The following is a 14704-nucleotide window of genomic DNA, read 5'->3' on the forward strand; positions in this document are numbered from 1 at the left end:
TATATTGCATATGCTAAATAAGCAAACAATCTACTAAAACCTCACCTGACTTTTAAAACCTGGATTAAATCTACCCCTAAGACTTTCTGAGCTCTAAGAAAAATAATCCTAGTTTATTTCCCTTTTGCTGGGGTCCACAGAAATTCTCCTTCATAATTTAAGATAGTTTTATTGCTTTCAGATATTCAGGGTGCAATGTGGGATGTTAAAACTCTGATCCTGAGGCTGGCTGGCAATAAAGATTCTGTTTAATGAAACAAATATTGAAATAGAATCCCACTGACCCCTCACCAAATGAAATATCTGGTCTCTGGAAGGGTCCCATTAATCAAAGTTTAAATGTGTGGAATAGAAGTTCTGTCCTACCTTCCATGCTATTGACATTACTAATTGGAAATTATGCTTAACAACCAACAATTATCTCTCAAGCAAGTTCACGGTTAATTTGATAGGTGGGGGAAAGCATTCAATAGTAATAACACTATAAAAATTAAGGCTGACACTGGCAAGAGAAATGGGAGATGAATTAGCTTGTCAGAGACAGGATGACCTTTGTACAAAAGGCCAGGTCTTTCATAACCAAGTGGAAGTCTCAGTCAATTTTGCAGTTGTGGTGATTAGTTGGGTTGACATCCCATATTACTATCTGCAGAAAAGTCCGTACAAAAACGTTTATTTTTACAAGTTATGCTGTTTGTGTGGTCTAATTAATGACTGAGTAAATGCAACTGAACACTGTGGTCTCCAAAACACTTTTACCCTCGTTCCCAATCACAGACTGTCATGAGGAATGATAGTGTGGTGGAACGTGCTTTTGTACAATGTACTTTCTGTCTTGTCTGCTCTAATGCAGGTTTGGAACATAGCTTGGAGATTGATCATCATTCAAATGGCTTTTCTACTGATGCCGGACCCATCTTACTGATGATGACAAAAGTGAGGGTTTAATCAGGAGCTCCATTACAGAATGGCATCACGTGAGAAAGTATCATAAATCATTGTGCGTGCACACCCACAGGAAATTTTTTGCTAGCTAGTGAGCCTTCTCTCCTCTTTCAGATCTTTTAGGGTCCTCTCTCTCTCTCTCTCTCTCTCTCTCTCTCTCTCTCTCTCTCTCTCTCTCTCTCTCTCTCTCTCTCTCTCTCTCTCTCTCTCTCTCTCTCTCCCTCTCCCTCTCCCTCTCCCTCTCCCTCTCCCTCTCCCTCTCCCTCTCCCTCTCCCTCTCCCTCTCCCTCTCCCTCTCTCTCTCCCTCCCTCTCTCTCCCTCTCTCTCCCTCTCTCTCCCTCTCCTCTCCCTCCCTCTCCCTCCCTCTCCCTCCCCTCTCCCTCCCCCTCCCTCCCCCTCTCCTCCCCCTCTCTCTCTCTCTTTCTCTCTTTCTCTCTTTCTCTCTCTCTCTCTTTCTCTCTTTCTCTCTTTCTCTCTCTCTTTCTCTCTCTCTCTCTCTCTCTCTGTCTCTCTCTGTCTCTCTCTCTCTCTCTCTCTCTCTCTCTCTCTCTCTCTTTATCCCAAGGGGTGGCATGGTAGCACTGTGGTTAGCACAACACTTCTCAACACCAGCAATCGCCATTAGGGGTTCAATTTCCACCACAAGTTTGTATGTTTCCCCGTGACCGCATGGATTTTTTTCTGGGTTTCCTCCCAAATTCCAAAGATGTACGATTAGCATTAGGGTTAGTCAGTTATTGGCACTGGAAGCGTGGTGACACTTGTGGGTTACCCCTGCCACAATCTTAGGACTGTGTTGGCTGTTGATGCAGGATGACACATTTCAAGTTTTACTTACTTGTGACAAATACTGCTAATCTTTACTTTTAATCACCTAAAATCCTACTGAACAAACTCTCGTTTGATAAAATCGGATTTATGTGAAGGGGTGTTCGATGATCAGTGCAAATTTGTTGGGCCAAAGGTTCCTTTCCATGTTGTATGACTCTTCTTTGGCTGATCAACAGACAGCAGAGAGTGGGAATAAAGGGATCCTATTCTGGCTGGCTGTCGGTTACCAGTGGAGTTTCACAGGGGTCGGTGTTGGGACCCGCTGCTTTTTACGATGTATGTCAATGACTTGGACTATGGGTTAATGGATTTATGGAAAAAAATTTGCCGATGATACAAAGATAGGTGGAAGAGCAGGTAGTGTTGAGGAAACAGAAAGCCTACAGAGAAACTTAGGTAGTTTAGGGGAATAGGCAAAGAAGTGGCAAATGAAGTACAATATTGGAAAGTATATGGTCATGCACTTTGATGGAGGAAGTAAACAGGCAGACTATTATTTAAATGGGGAGAGAATTCAAAATGCAGAGATGCAAAGGGACTTGGGAGTCCTTGTGCAGGATACCCTAAAGGTTAACTTCCAGGTTGAGTTAGTGGTGAAGAAGGCGAATGCAATGTTGGCATTCATTTCTGGAGGTATAGAATATAAGAGCAGGTTGTGATGTTGAGGCTCTATAAGGCACTCGTGAGACCACACTTGGAGTATTGTGTGCTGTTTTGAGCTCCTTAGTTTAGAAAGGATATACTGACATTGGAGACGGCTCAGAGACGATTCATGAGAATGATTCCAGGAATGAAAGGGTTAACTTCTGTCAGCTCTTGGGCTGTATTGCCTGGAGTTCAGGAGAATGAGGGGGGAATCTTATAGAAACATTCCATATGCTAAAAGGCCTAAACAGATTAGTTGTGGCAAAGTTATTTCCCATGCTAGGGGAGTCCAGGACAAGAGGGCACGACTTCAGGATTGAAGAATGTCCATTTAGAACAGAGATGCAGGGAAATTGTTTTAGTCAGAGGGTGGTAAATCTGTGGAATTTATTTCCACGAGGAGCTGTGCAGGCTAAGTCATTGAGTACATTTAAGGCAGAGATTCTTGATGAGACAGGTTATCAAAGGGTGTGCTCCTATATCTTATGGTCTCATGATTTCATAAACCTCCCAACCAAAGAAAATTTCCTTCTGACATTGTCAGTTTTCACCTGCTCATCCACTCTGTGATGTGTTTAGGGATGTTTTACAATTTTAAAGATAATATAAAAATACAAATTATATATTTAGTGCACTAGGGGCATACCCTTCTGACTTAAAGTGTCACTTTCAAATTTTCCTTGGTGTTAACTCATAGAATCATTTAGAATCATAGAGTCATAGAAAAGTACAGCACAAAAATAGGTCCTTCAGCCCATCTTGTTAGTGCTAAGCCATTTAAACTGCCCACTCCCATCAACTTTCACCTGGTCTTTAGCCTTCCATGCCCCTACCATTGATGTACCTATCCAAATTTCCCTTAAGCGTTGAAATTGCACTCGTATCCACCACGTGCACTGGCAGCTTGTTCCACACTCTGAGGGAAGAAGTTTCCCTTTATTTTCCCCTTAAACTTTTCACCTTTCACCCTTAACCCATGACCTCTAGTTGTAGTCAGCCTCAGTGGAAAAAGCCTGCTTGCACTTATTCTATCTATTTCCCTCATAATTTTGCAAATCTCTATCAGATCTCCCCTTTTTAATTAGGAGTATACATAAGAGTTAAATCACCAGAGTTCTGGATTATTGATCCAGAAGGCATGAGTTTAAATCCTGCAGTACTGTGCATAAGTCTTTGGGACCTGCGATTTTTCATATGGTTTCAGATGGTATGGCTTCCACAGAGCCTTGATCTCAACATTATTGAGGCTGTCTGAGATTACCTGGAGAGACAGAAGCCAGTGAGGCAGCCACAGTCTGCAGAAGGTACATGGAACAACTGACCAGCCTATTTTCTTATAAAACTGCACAACAGTGTACCTAAGAGAATTGATGCAGTTTTAGAGGTGGTCACATCAAATATTGATTTGATTGAGTTCTTTTACAGTTTATGGCTTGTTATAGTAAATATTTAGTGTTTAGAAAGTTTTCAATTCATTTTATCTGACAGAATATTTTCTTTCACTTTACAGATTTTTTATATGCTTCTAAGATTTTTGCACAGCTGGGGACTTTAAGATTAGTTACTTAATTAAAACTTGAATATTTGATAACACTCCCCCATAACTTTCCTCCAAATTCCGTAATTTCCTGAAAGCCACGCCTCCTCATATTAGCCATTTCCATCCTGAAAAAAAAGATTTTGGCTGTTCACTCTATCATTAGATCTTGTACACTTCTATCAAGTCAACTTTCATCCTCCTTCCTCATTTGTGAGAGGAAATCCGAGCCAGCAGGATATACCTATGAGTTATAGGCAGAGAGCTCCACACAGATGACCCTGGAGAATCACTGCAGCTGTGAGACAGTGCCATGGTGTCACAGTCGTGTATCTACTAAAAAAAAGGACAGTTAAAGTCAAAGGCGAAGTAATTTTTTAAATCTAAATACAGAGTATTTAGAGTATGTAGAGTTCACTATCTTCTCTGAGGATTGTCTCCTTTTCACAGTGGAGAGGCTTGTGAGTTCCTGAGATCTCGAGAATAATGCAAAGTGGAGCTTGGCTCATGGTAGGGTCACCCATGGTGGTAAGGTCAAGGGTGAGGTTCCAGACAAAGAATGATCCAAACATTACCTCAGTGATGGAGCCGGTGGAAGATAATGACACATCACAACAGCAGTGAAGACAGAGGAAGGCTGCAGCAGTGAAGGGTCCCTAGTCATCTTGCATTCTATGTCACAGAAGTCTGACCCCAATCTGTTATGTGTGATGGCTGTCCATTCATCAGCCTCGCCATGTTAAACAAAGTCACTCACAAGCATTCTCCATTAAAGGAATCCACCTGGACTACACCCTTAGGAGAAGATCAAACACAACTCGAGTGATCACGCTGCTATTGACTTGAAATCTATTTTCTTGCAGGCATTTACAGGAAAATAAAGTAAGAAATAAACAAAATAAGATGACCAGAAATGTCTTGGCAGCATGTACTTTTCCAAGTCCCTCACATCCCATTCATGACTTTGAAATTTCAGTCATTTGCACTGGGTCATATTTCTTCCCTATTTTAGCGTAGGGCAACTTTATCTCACAATTTGCAATTAATTGCTTTTAATGAGAAATCCTCCAACTGCCACCTCAGGGTTACATGTTATGCTGAAGACAGAAATAATCTTTGTTTTCTTTCTTCTGGCTTCAGAACAAATCCGAGGGAAAGCTGTACAGAGATATTTATATAAACACAACGATGATCCATTAGAAGAGCACAGTCGAGTTAATTAACCAGCAGCCTGCGGTCATTAGAGTTAGAAGATAGCCTATAATCCTATGGTAAAGTCAGTAATTCTGAGCTTAATAGAGATCTTGATTCAGCATCGATCTGTCTGTCCATCAAGTTAAATTATCTAGCATACTGCAATTCAGTAATTCTGAATTTTCAACCTTAAGATCTTCGTTTGTCTCACTACATCTCTACCAGCCTCTACTTTAAGACAATCCTTAAATCCCACTTTTTTGAGCTAGTTTTGTTTACCTTCCCTAACCTATGTAGCAAAGTGCCAGATTTGTTTTTGATGGCATCCCTATGAGGCTCCTTGAGTTCCTTCAGTACGATTCTTATGCCTTATACAGCACAGATGGACTCATGCCAAACAGTAGGGTTCTAGAGGCAGCCATTGGAATCTGGAGCAACGTACAATCTGTTGGAGGAACTCAGTGGGGCAAGTAGCAGCTGTGGTGGTGCGGGGGGGGGGGGTGCACACGGAAAGGAATGTGTTGTACCTCTTCGTGCCTTATGGCACATTGATCGACAAGCTTGCTGTTTCTTTAGCATTCATCTGTTTTTTTTTACAAGGCTGATTTGCCAACTCAACTCAGCATGGATGAAGAGCGCGCGAGGAGCTGGCTGGATTTGAACCCAGGACCACTCACATCGAAGTCCGCTGTTAATGCCACTACACCATGGCCAGATAAATGAACTTGTAGGGTAATAGTGGGTGACAAGTGCCACATATTGTTCATAATAGAAACTGTTCTATATAATTCACAAACACCGTCACTGAGGGCACTTTAAGAGACAGCATCTGGCATGATGACATCAGTGTAAGGAAACTGCTCAAGTCAAGTCAAGTCAAGTCACTTTTATTGTCATTTCGACCATAACTGCTGGTACAGTACATAATAAAAATGAGACACCGTTGTTTTCAGGACCATGGTGTTACATGACACAGTACAAAAACTAGACTGAACTACATTAAAAAAAACACAGAAAAAAAACTACACCAGACTACAGACCTACCCAGGACTGCATAAAGTGCACAAAACAGTGCAGGCATTACAATAAATAATAAACAGGACAATAGGGCAAGGTGTCAGTCCAGGCTCTGGGAATTGAGGAGTCTGATAGCTTGGGGGAAGAAACTGTTACATAGTCTGGTCGTGAGAACCCGAGTGCTTTGGTGCCTTTTCCCAGACAGCAGGAGGGAGAAGAGATTGTATGAGGGGTGCTTGGGGTCCTTCATAATGCTGTTTGCTTTGCGGATGCAGCGTGTAGTGTAAATGTCCGTGATGGCAGGAAGAGAGACCCCGATGATCTTCTCAACTGACCTCACTATCTGCTGCAGGGTCTTGCGATCGGAGATGGTGCAATTTCCGAACCAGGCAGTGATGCAGCTGCTCAGGATGCTCTCAATACAACCCCTGTAGAATGTGATGAGGATGGGGGATGGGAGATGGACTTTCCTCAGCCTTCGCAGAAAGTAGAGATGCTGCTGGGCTTTCTTTGCTATGGAGCTGGTGTCTAGGGACCAGGTGAGATTCTCCGTCAGGTAAACACCAAGAAATTTGGTGTTCTTAACGATCTCTACCGAGGAGCCATCGATATTCAGCAGGGAGTGGTTGCTCCGTGCTCTCCTGAAGTCAACAACCATCTCTTTTGGTTTGTTCACATTAACAGACAGGTTGTTGGCTCTGCACCAATCCGTTAGCCGCTGCAGCTCCTCTCTGTAAGCTGACTCGTCGTTCTTGCTGATGAGACCCACCACGGTCGTGTCATTGGCGAACTTGATGATGTGTTTCAAGCTGTGTGTTGCAGCACAGTCGTGGGTCAGCAGAGTGAACAGCAGTGGACTGAGCACACAGCCTTGGGGGGCCCCCCTGCTCTGTGATGGTGTTGGAGATGCTGCTCCCGATCCGGACTGACTGAGCTCTCCCAGTCAGGAAGTCTAGGATCCAGTTGCAGAGGGAGGTGTTCAGGCCCAATAGGCTCAGCTTTCCAATCAGTTTCTGAGGGATGATTGTGTTGAATGTTGAACTGAAGTCTATGAACAGCATCCGAACGTATGTGTCTTTTTTGTCCAGGTGGGATAGGGCCAGGTGGAGGGTGATGGCAATGGCGTCGTCTGTTGAGCGGTTGGGACGGTACGCAAACTGCAGGGGGTCCAGTGAGGGGGGCAGCAGGGTCTTGATATGCCTCATGACGAGCCTCTCGAAACACTTCATGATGATGGATGTAAGTGCAACAGGACGGTAGTCATTTAGGCAGGACACTGAAGACTTCTTCGGTATGGGGACGATGGTGGCGGCCTTGAAACACGTTGGTTGCTTTTGGGTTGTTCGTAATGGAAGGAAAGGCTGAGGCTTTTGTTATGCACATAAAATGACTCTCCCAAGTTTTATTCACAAAATCTTACAAACAGTGAATATTCCAAGTTGAAGCCTTGCATGACAACTGCAGTGCGCTTGTGACTTGCTGATTTGCTACTGAATCAGAATCAGAATCAGGTTTATTATCACTGGCATGTGATGTGAAATTTGTTAACTTAGCAGCTGCAGTTCAATGCAATACATAATATAGAAGAAAAAATAATAAAAAAATAAAAAAATAGGTAAATCAGTTACATATATTGAACAGATTAATAATCGTGCAAAAAACAAAAATAATATAGATTTAAAAAGTTCAAGAGTTCAATGTCCATTTAGGAATCGTGTAGCAGAGGGGAAGAAGCTGTTCCTGAATCGCCGAGTGTGTGCCTTCAGGCTTCTGTACCTCCTACCTGATGGTAACAGTGAGAACAGGGCATGCCCTGGGTGCTGGAGGTCCTTAATAATGGACACTGCCTTTCTGAGACACCGCTCCTTGAAGATGTCCTGGGTACTTTGAAGGCTAGTATCTAAGATAGAGCTGACTAAATTTACATAGAAAACCTACAGCACAATACAGGCCCTTCGGCCTAAAAAGTTGTGCTGAACATGTCCCTACCTTAGAAATTACTAGGCTTACCTATAGCCCTCTATTTTTCTAAGCTCCATGTACCTATCTAAAAGTCTCTTAAAAGACCCTATCGTATCCGCCTCCACCACCGTTGCCAGCAGCCCATTCCACACACTCACCACTCTCTGAGTAAAAAACTTACCCCTGGCATCTCCTCTGTACCTACTCCCCAGCACCTTAAAGTTGTGCCTTCTAGTGGCAAACATTTCAGCCCTGTGAAAAAGCCTCTGACTATCCACATAATCAATGCCTCTCATCATCTTATACACCTCTATCAGGTCACCTCTCATCCTCCGTTGCTCCAAGGAGAAAAGGCTGAGTTCACTCAACCTATTCTTATAAGGCATGCTCCCCAATCCAGGTAACATCCTTGTAAATCTCCTCTGCACCCTTACTATGGTTTCCACATCCTTCCTGTAGTGAGGCGAACAGAACTGAACACAGTACTCCAAGTGGGGTCTGACCAGGGTCCTATATAGCTGCAACATTACCTCTCGGCTCCTAAATTCAATTCCACTATTGATGAAGGCCAATACACCGTACACCTTCTTAACCACGGAGTCAACCTGCACAGCTGCTTTGAGCGTCCTATGGACACAGACCCCACGATCCCTCTGATCCTCCACACTGTCAAGAGTCTTATCATTAATACTATATCCTGCCATCATATTTGACCTACCAAAATGAACCGCTTCCCATTTATCTGGGTTGAACTCCATCTGCCACTTCTCAGCCCAGTTTTGCATCCTATCGATATCCTGCTGTAACCTCTGACAACCCTCCTCACTATCCACAACACTTCCAACCTGGTGCAGCTCCTTTTGGTCCTGTGCAGTGGCCCCTCCGTACCAGACAGTGATGCAGCCTGACAAAATGCTCTCCACAATATATCTACAGAAGTTTCTGAGTGTATTTATTGACATACAAAATCTCTTCAAACTCCTAATGAATTATAGTTCCTGTGTTGTCTTCTTTATAACAGTATTGATGTGTTGGGACCAGGTTAGGTCCTTAGAGATCTTGACACACAGGAACTTGAAACTGGTAACTCTCTCCATTTCTGATCCCTCTATGAGGTTGGGAATGTGTTCCTTCGTCTTACTCTTCCTAAAGTCCACAATTAGTTCTTTCGTCTTACTGACACTGAGTGCCAGGTTGTTGCTGCAACACCACTCCACTAAATGGCATATCTCGCTCCTTTCCACCGACTCGTCACCATCTGAGAATCTACCAACAATGGTTGTATCATCAGCAAATTTAAAGATGGTGTTTGAGTTAGTCCTAGCCACACAGTTATAGGTATAGAGAGAGTAGAGCAGTGGGCTAAGCACACACCCCTAGGAAGAGATGTTTACTAGGTATGATGTTGCAGCCATCACTGAATCGTGGCTGAAGGGTGGTTGTAGTTGAGAGTTGAATGTCCAAGGTTGCAGGTTATATCGGAGAGATAGGAAGGTAGGCAGAGAGAGTGGTGTAGCTCTGCTGGTAAAGAATGGCATTAAATCAATAGAAAGTGGTGACATAGGATCAGAAGATGTTGAATCCTTGTGGGTTGAGTTAAGAAACTGTAACAGTAGAAGGACATTGATGGCAGTTATATACAGGACTCCCAACAGTGGCTGGGAGGTGAACCACAGATTACAACAGAAAATAGAAAAGCTGAGTCAAAAGGCCAATGTTATGGTAGTTATGGGAGATTTTAACATGCAGGTTGATTGGGAAAATCAGGTTGGTAAAGAATCTTAAGAGAGTGAGTTTGTTGAATGCCTAAGACTTGGCTTTTTAGAGTGGTTTGTTGTTGAGCTTACTGGGGGATCAGCTATACCGGATTGAGTGTTATGTAATGAACTGGAGGCGATTGGGGAGCTTAAGGTAAAAGAACCCTTATGACACAGTGATCACAATATGATAGTGTTCAACTTGAAATTTGATAGGGAGAAAGTAAAGTCTGATGTAACAGTATTTCAGTGGAGAAAGGAAAATTACAAAGGTATAAGAGAGGAGTTGACTAAAGTAAATTGGAAGGAGATGCTGGCAGGGATGTCAGCAAAGCAGCAATGGTGTATGTTTCTAGGAAAAAGGAAGAATGTGCAGGACATGTGTATTCCAAAAATAAAGACATGCTCAAATGATAAAATAGCACAACCTAGGCTGATAAGGAAAGTCAAAGCAATTGTAAAATCAAAAGAAAGAGCATAACAACAAAGCAAAAATTAGTGGGAAGACAGAGGACTGGAAAGTTTTTAAAAACCTACAGAGAGCAACTAAAAAAATCATTAGAAGGGAAAAGTTGAAATATGAAAGCAAGCTAGCAAATAATATCAAAGTGAATAGTAAATTTTTTTTCAAGTATGTTAAAAATAAGAGAGAAATAAGTGTGGATATAGGACCGCTAGAAAATGCGACAGGAGAAATAATAACAGGGGACAAGGAGACGGCTGATGAAATAAATGAGAATTTTGCATCAGTCTTCATTATGGAAGACACTAGCAGTATGCCTGATGTTGCAGTGTGTGAAGGAAGAGAAATGGATGCAAGAGAGAAGGTGCTCAAAAAGCTGAAAGACCTAAAGGTACATAAGTCATCCAGACCAGAGGAACTGCAACCTAGGGTTCTGAAAGAGATAGCGTTAGAGATTGTGGTGGCATTAGAAATGATCTTTCCAAAATCATTGGACTCTGGCATGGTGCCAGAGGACTGGAAAATTACAAATGTCACTCCACTCTTTAAGAAAGGAGGAAGGCAGCAGAAAGGAAATTATAGACCAGTTAGCCTGACCATGGTGGTTGGGAAGATATTAGAGTCAATTATTAAGGATGAAGTGATGGAGTACTTGGTGACACAGGACAAGATAGTACAAAGTCAACATGAGGAAATCTGCAGATGCTGAAAATTCAAGCAATACACACAAAGTGCTGGTGGAACACAGCAGGCCAGGCAGCATTTATAGGGAGAAGCATTGTCGACATTTCGGGCCGAGACCCTTCGTCAGGACTAACCAAAAGGAAAGATAGTAAGAGATTTGAAAGTAGGAGGGGGAGTGGGAAATGTGAAATGATAGGAGAAGACCGGAGGTGGTGGGGTGAAGCTAAGAGCTGGAAAGGTGATTGGCAAAAGGGATACAGAGCTGGAGAAGGGAAAACATCATGGGACGGGAGGCCTTGGGAGAAAGAAAGGGGGAGGGGGGAGCACCAGAGGGAGATGGAGAACAGGCAAAGTGATGGACAGAGAGAGAGAAAATAAAGGAGAAAAAAATATATCAGGGATGGGGTAAGAAGGGGAGGAGGGGCATTAACAGAAGTTAGATAAGTCAATGTTCATGCCATCAGGTTGGAGGCTACCCAGCCGGTATATAAGGTGTTGTTCCTCCAACCTGAGGTGGCTTCATCTTGAGTGTGGTCTCCTCTACTGTCAAGATGAAGCCACACTCAGTGAAATGTGTCATTTGTGTTAACAACCAACACAATACATGGATGTGCTGGGGGCAGGCGCAAGTGTTGCCATGTTTCTGGTACCATCATAGCATGCCCCAACTCGTAAATCTCTGGAGCGTGGGAGGAAACAGCACCTGCAGAAAACCCACACAGCCGCAGGGAGAATGTACAGACTCCTTACAAACAGTGGTGGAAGTTGAACCCCAATCACTGGTGCTGTAAAGCATTATGCTAACCACTACACTACCATGCTGCCTCAATCTTTGTCCACAAAGACCTTCATCACATGGACGGATACCTTCCCAATGCAAGCGGCAGTTAGAAGTTTAGCGTCAGATTACACAATGGCTCAAAAATACTTGAAATTATTTCCATCTTTGATTAAGCTTATTGTTAACAATCATTCTACTCCGTCATAGGAAGTGACTACCAGCAGGACAGACGTAAAGTGTCAAGGGTATCGTCAAAATCTCTATGAAGACATGCAACATCCACTCTGGTTTGGATGGACTGAAGCAAACAAAGGTCATGTTGGCAACTGGTCAGCATGAGCAAGTTGGTCCCCTTTCTGTTCTGTGTGACTATGTCTCTATGAGACCATATTAGGAGCAGAATTGGACCATGGAATCTGCCCAGACATTCAGTCATAGTTGAATTTCTTCAAAAACACGAGGAAGTCTGGAGATAATGGAAATCCAAAGCAACACACACAACTTCTGGAGAAAATCAGCAGGTTCGGCATTCTATGGAAAATTAGAATTTATATTTCGAGTCCTGAAGAAGGATCTCAGCTCGAAACATCGACTGCTTATTCACTTCCATAGGTGCTGCCTGACCTACTCAGCCCCTCCAGCATTTTTGTGTGATTTTCTTCAAACCCACTCTCTTGCCTTCTCCCTGTACCTTTTTTACTGCCCAAGAACCTAGCCTTAAATGCACCCTATGACTTGGCCTCCACAGCCATCTGTGGCAATGAATTCCACAGATTCACCATTCTTTGGCTGAAAATAATTCTCCTCACCCCAATTCTAAATGGACGTCTCTTTATTCTGTGAAATCTAGACTCTCCTACAAATGGAAACATCCTCTCCATGTTCACTCTATTCAGGCCTTTTAGAATTTGGCAGGTTACAATAGTATTTAATTTACTTAGAGATACGACACAGTAACAGGCCCCTCCAATTACTGAGCCCACACCACCCAATTACACCCATGTGACCAATTAACCTGCTAACTCATATGTCTTTGGAATGTGTGAGGAAACCAGAGCACTGGGCGGAAACCCACATGGTCACTGGGAGAACAAACAAACTCCTTAGAGACAGCCGCAGAGATGAACCTGGGTTGCTGACACTGTCCGAGTATTACTCTAAATGTGACACTGCTGTGTTGCCATCTGTGTTGCTGTGTTGTACTAGATGGCTTCTGAGTGCCATCTAGTACAACTCCAGAGACGTCAAACACACCTCCTGGGATCCTCTGACTAATGCCATTCAAAGTGGAGAAGGGATCTATTGTGTACGTCAAGGCACCGGGTCAAATGGAGGCAAGCAGCAGGAGGACCACACCATCGCAAAAAGTGTCCAAGTGCCACTCCACCAGCCCGCCTCCCACCTACCTGTGGAGGTGTGTGGAAGTTGGTTTGATTAGTTACCTCAATGTCCAAAAAGGTGGAATGGCAGTGAGCTGTCCATGATTTTGGGGGAACTACCTGTGAAGAACTTGCAGGGAGTAATGCAAGTAGTTTTTCTCTCCCACTGTTACTGAAGGGCAGCCTCAAGTTCTCCCTATGTGAAACTGAATGTCCATATTCTTGTGTCAGTTGCTTGCACTATCATCATTTATCATCATCTCCAATTCCTGTTCCCATTCATTTAATCTGTCCAGATTCTTTAAATGCTCTTAATCTCCCCATGTAAACCATCTGGCCACACTGAGGCCAGTTCCAAATACCGTTACTGATTTAGAGTGAAGTTGGACTAAAATGGTGCGCAAACACCATTTGTCATACCCACTTATTAGATGTGTTCCAGACAACAAGAAAAATGTAAGAAAATTAAGTTTGGCAAAAGATCTTAACTGAATTTCCATTGATTTCTGTTTGCCGTTTAGTTAAATGGAGGTGACAGTGTGGCAAGAGTTTGCACTGTAGACATTGTCCATCATCTGATATCTTGTTTGCCTTCCCCAGAATCAATTGACAAGTTTCATTCTGAGACAATCAAATGGGACTAGCACCAACACTTGTATCAGAGCAAGAACATCTAGATATCTGAGAAGTCCTCCTTCTTCAAAGAAAGGGGATTTCCTTCCTCCGCCTGCCGAGCTTCTGCAGCACTTTGTGTGTATTACTGTATATTAGTCTCATCCCCATTCTCTGAATTTGGGCAATGTCAGATTTTGCTGTCCAGTCTTTGAGATGTTTGGTGGTTAGGGGCATCTTGTTGAGCCATTCTAGTCCTGCTGGTGAAAACTATTCCCAGAGCGTTGCTCTGTATTGGATTATTGTCACATGTACTGAAATCCAGTGAAAATCTTGTCTTGCACACTGTTATAGAGTTGTGGAACACTACAGCACAGAAACAGGCTCCTTGGCCCATCTAGTCTGTGATGAAATATTCTCCCACCTGGTGCCATCGCCCTGCACTCGGACCATAACCATCCATACCCTTTCCATCCATGTACCATCCAAATTTCTCTTAAATGTTGAAATCAAACCTATATCCACCACATCGGCTGACAGCTCATTCCACACAGATCTGTTCAGACAGACCAGACCACTGCACAGTGTGTTGTGGTAGAACCAATACAATAACAGAATGCAGAATATAGAGTTACAGCTCCAGGGGAAGTGTAGTGCAGGTAGACAATAATATGCAAGGTCATAGCAAGGTAGTTGGTGAGGTCAAGTGTCCAACTTATTACATGAAGGATCTATTTAATAGTCTTATAACAGTGGGGTTGAAGCTCTCCTTAAATCTAGTGGTATATACTTTCAGGCTTTTGGATCTTCTGCCTGCTGGAAGAAGGGAGAAGGGAGAATGTCCAGAGTGGGAGTTTCTGGACCTAGAACATACAATAATTAAGGAATGAAGTAAT

At 43.1% G+C, this 14704-nt stretch overlaps 1 protein-coding gene across 1 annotated transcript in view; it reads left to right on the plus strand.

The window, feature by feature from the left end:
- Positions 1–6021, plus strand: part of cep44 (centrosomal protein 44) — a 106272-nt gene extending 100251 nt beyond the window's left edge. Inside the window, exons 12-13 of the transcript XR_012099210.1 lie at positions 854–936; positions 5754–6021. The gene's annotated coding sequence lies outside the window, so the exon portion shown is untranslated. The remainder of the gene's footprint in view (positions 1–853; positions 937–5753) is intronic.
- Positions 6022–14704: the final 8683 nt, after the last annotated feature.

The sequence above is a fragment of the Hemitrygon akajei genome, chromosome 6 (assembly GCF_048418815.1).
Source record: "Hemitrygon akajei chromosome 6, sHemAka1.3, whole genome shotgun sequence".
NCBI classification, from domain to species: domain Eukaryota; kingdom Metazoa; phylum Chordata; class Chondrichthyes; order Myliobatiformes; family Dasyatidae; genus Hemitrygon; species Hemitrygon akajei.